The sequence below is a fragment of the Zingiber officinale genome, chromosome 3B, assembly GCF_018446385.1.
Source record: "Zingiber officinale cultivar Zhangliang chromosome 3B, Zo_v1.1, whole genome shotgun sequence".
Taxonomy (NCBI): Eukaryota; Viridiplantae; Streptophyta; class Magnoliopsida; order Zingiberales; family Zingiberaceae; genus Zingiber; species Zingiber officinale.
In genome coordinates, this window is record NC_055991.1 from 83,356,747 (window position 1) to 83,360,858 (window position 4,112).

At 39.6% G+C, this 4,112-nt stretch overlaps 1 non-coding gene across 1 annotated transcript; it reads left to right on the top strand.

Moving 5' to 3' along the window:
* Positions 1–1,745: 1,745 nt before the first annotated feature.
* LOC121968943 lies at positions 1,746–1,851 on the top strand. Its single transcript, XR_006108451.1, has one exon. It is a non-coding gene; the product is annotated as a small nucleolar RNA R71 (small nucleolar RNA).
* The last annotated feature ends 2,261 nt before the right edge of the window (positions 1,852–4,112 follow it).

Here is a 4,112-nt window from a genome sequence, read left to right on the forward strand (position 1 = left end):
TTTCCGTTGGGAGATCTTCTCCCAACATCTTCCACCACATTGTCTCCTTCATTTGGTGGCCTTCCATGAGGATGGAAATTCCATTCCTCAAGTTTATAAATGCTTGTCCTGCTACAAGCATTTAAAAGAGACGAGACATGGTTAGAGATATTAGATAAATCATATTCCAACTTTTCCTTACCAATTACCAAAGAAAGCTTATGATTTTTGACATCAATTATAGCTCCAGCTGTAGCAAGGAAAGGTCTTCCTAATATGATAGGAATCCTAGGGTCCTCTTCCATGTCCAACACGACAAAATCTGTGGGAATAACATTCCCATCCACCTCTACTGGCACATCTTCTATAATACCCAAAGGGTACCTGCAGGAATGATCAGCAAGTTGAAGTGCCATAGTAGTAAGTTTAATGTTTTTGAGACCTAATTTATTACAAATTGAATAGGGAATGAGGCTAACACTCGCCCCAAATCACAAAAAGCTTTTTAAAAAATTCTTTTCCTATGTTGCAAGGAATATAAAGGGTCCTTCAGTTTTGAAGAAGTGTTCTTCTCAAAAATAGCACTACATTCCTCACTAAGCGCAATGGTCTCGACCTCTCCTCTTCTTCTCTTATTTGACATGAGATCCTTCAGAAATTTGGCAAATCTAGGCATTTGTAGAATAGCATCAATAAGAGGTACCTCTACACAAATTTCCTTAACCTTTTCTAGAAACTTGCCAAATTCTTCATCCTTCTTGAGCATTGTAAGTCTCTGAGGAAAAGGGACAGCTTTGCTCTGATGGTTCAGTGGAAGAGTCTCTTCAACCTCAATGGTACTCTCCTCATTAGCTTGAATCTGATTCGGTATAGGAGGAGGGAGCTTTTCTTCTTTTTGTATCCCTTTTGAAGCAGTCACTTGGGAGTCTCCCAAGGTCCGTCCGCTCCTAAGCTCAATCCTATTGCAATGCTCCATAGGATTCACATCAGGTTTTCCTGGAAGTTGTCCTGGTGCTCTGGATGATGAGGAAGCTAGTTGGGCAATTTGACTATCCTGAATCTTTTGATGCTTTTCAGAATTATCCATTCTCTGAATGAGTTTTGCTATATCTTGCTTCATTTCATTCTGAGTTGAGATAATTTCTTCAAGCATCTTTTCAACATTTGACTTTGGTAAGCCTTGAGAAGATAGATGTTGAAAATTTTGTTGCCCAGCTTGAAAATTTGGTCTTGCCCCCATAGATGGTCCTTGATCTTGGTTATTTCTGTAAGAAAAATTTGGATGACTCTTCTATCCAGGGTTATAAGTATTTGAGTATGGGTTGTTCTGCCTTTGATTGTAACTCATGATTGCATCACATTGTTCAAGTTGATTGATTTGTGCAGTGATAGCTCCCAATGGACATGAGTCATTTGAATGCTCTGAACTCCCACATACTTCACAAGATGTACTAATAGCATTGACCATATTAGCACTAGTCCCCATATTCTCAAATTTCTTTGTAAGAGCGTCCAATTTTGCAGACAAAAGAGTGACTGCATCTACATCAAACTTCCCTGATGCTTTAATTGTTGGGTTTACAGAGGAATAGCCACCACTTCTTTCATTTGCCCATTGATGATGATTTTGTGCTACACTTTCAATGATTTCTTCGGCTTCATCTAAGCTTTTGTTCATAAGTGCCCCTCCAGCAGCTGAATCAAGGGACACTTTGGTATGATAATTTATACCATTGTAAAAAGTGTGCAACACTAACCATCTTTCCAACCCATGATGTGGGCATTGTCTGAGCATACTATTATATCTATCTCATGCTTCAAAAAGAGATTCTGAGTCAGTTTGCTTGAAGCTTGCAATTAAATTCCTCATATGAGCTGTTTTGCTTGGTGGATAGAACTTATCAAGAAACTGTTGCTCACACTGCTCCCAAGTGGTGATGCTATTAGGGGCCAAAGAATTCAGCCATTGCTTTGCCCTATCTCTTAGAGAAACCCCAAATAATAATAATCTAACTGCATCTGAAGGAACTCCATTCATTTTCATGGTACCACATATTTCATAAAAGACCTCTAAGTGTTGATTAGGGTCCTCATGAGGTCCTCCACCAAATTGGTTCTGCTGCACCATAGATATGATTGCGGGTTTGATCTCAAAGTTATTAGCTTCCACTGAAGGTCTTGAAATACTAGATCGAAAACCTCTCGCATAGGGTGCTGCATAATCCTTAAGTGGTCTATTTGCCATATTCAAATGTTCCTGTTCTTCAATTTGCCTTTGCAGAATTCTTCTTTTATGGAAAGTTCTATCAATCTCAGGGTCAAAAGGAAAGAATTCCCCTGCAAAGTTAGATCTTCGCATACACAAGAACAAGATAGCAGATAGCAATTCGACACAAAAAGAAAAATAGAAGAATAAAAAATGCAGAATTGAGTTTGTACAAAAAGAATTAACAAGAAGTGAAAGTTATACAAGAAAGTAAAAAAAACATAAATCTAATGATTAGTTACAACTATGCAATATGAAAGGAAAACAAATGTTATGTTTAGTCTAACTCAATTGATAATTCCTAATGTTATAGCGCAGTCCCGCCAAAAACTTGTTACGCTCCGCAAGTGTACGGAAATGTCGCAAGTAATATAAAAGATTATCGTATCCACAGGGACTGGAATAAGCACTAGAAATGTCTCAATGCGAATTAGCTAAACAACTATACAATCGTTTCAAAAGCAAAGTAAAGGTAAACAAATCTAATATTAGAGATTAACAAACAAGAGTTTAGTGTTTTGGGTTATGATAAAGGGAGATTTTAGGAGTTTCGGTTTCTTTGTAAGATTTCTTGAATGTAAATGGTTCACCAATTCTTATTCCTCAATTGCCAAACATGTAGAAAGTTACCGGTTCCCTCTTGCAATAGACAACCGGCTAAGGACTGAGAAATGTATCTAAATAGGATTAATTAGACATGAACCTACGTTGTCCTTACACAGAAGCGCACCTATTACTATGTCTTCCTCGGATATCAACATAGAAGCTCACAACTTATTAATCTATAAAGATACAAGAAGCTAATCATAGAATCCATCCTACTCTCTTGAATATTCCTATTTCCTCTTCAAGATTATCTCTCAAACGTCCTTACACGGGCTTGTCACGTGTATCCCTCGGATGATCGAGTGAGAGTTTATCCTTACCAAGTCCATAAGAAATCCAAACAATCAATCAAGAATGAGAATTAAGCACAAACCACCATCAATCATTCAAGATCTAATTGATACAAGCAAGATAATGTCATTGAAACAAGAAAATGGCAAATCCATAAGAGATTACATCAATCCATCATACAAATACTCCCTTAATCCTAGAATACAAGATCTACTCCATGAATCGAGGAAGAAAACCCGAAGAAATAGAGAATACAAGCATTCCTTAAATCCCCAATCCAAGAAACCAAGAAAAGGGGGAAAGAGAAAACTTATCTACGAAGAAGCTTCGTCTTCGGATCCAATCCTCGCTCCGGAGCCGGAATCGCCAAGAACTCCCCTTGAATCGCCTAGAAATCCTCCTAAGAATGGGAGGAAACCACCAAATCTTGCCTTCTCCCAAAGGGGGAGATCCTTTCAATTCATGAAGAAGGGTTTAAATAGAGGAGGGAATCGGGCCCCCACATGACACGGCCGTGTGAGATTCACACGCCATGTCCAGCCCCTCTCGCCAAACCTGCACTACTGCAGACTCCACATGGCCGAACCCTTCGCTCTCGAAATGCTACACGGTCGTGGTGCACACGGCCACACCGCTTGGTCTCTGAAGTCTCACACTACTGTAGATCCACACGGCCATGTAAGGCTTCTGCTCTGGTTGGCTTCAATCTTGACACGGCCGTGCGAGGTTCACACGGCCATGTCATCTTTCTTTCTGTTGGTGCCAAACTCCATACCAGTGCAGGGCCGTGTGAGGTACACGGCCCGGTGCTTTCTCCCTTCGTCTCCTCCAATGCATGCCCAAAGATATAGATTCTTCACCAAATCGACTCCTGTGTACAGAAAATGCACAAAAAGCAGATCTCCGAACCAAAAGAGTAAATATGCTAAAAGGAAAGCTGGAAGTATAAAAATGCATAGATCAAGCATGC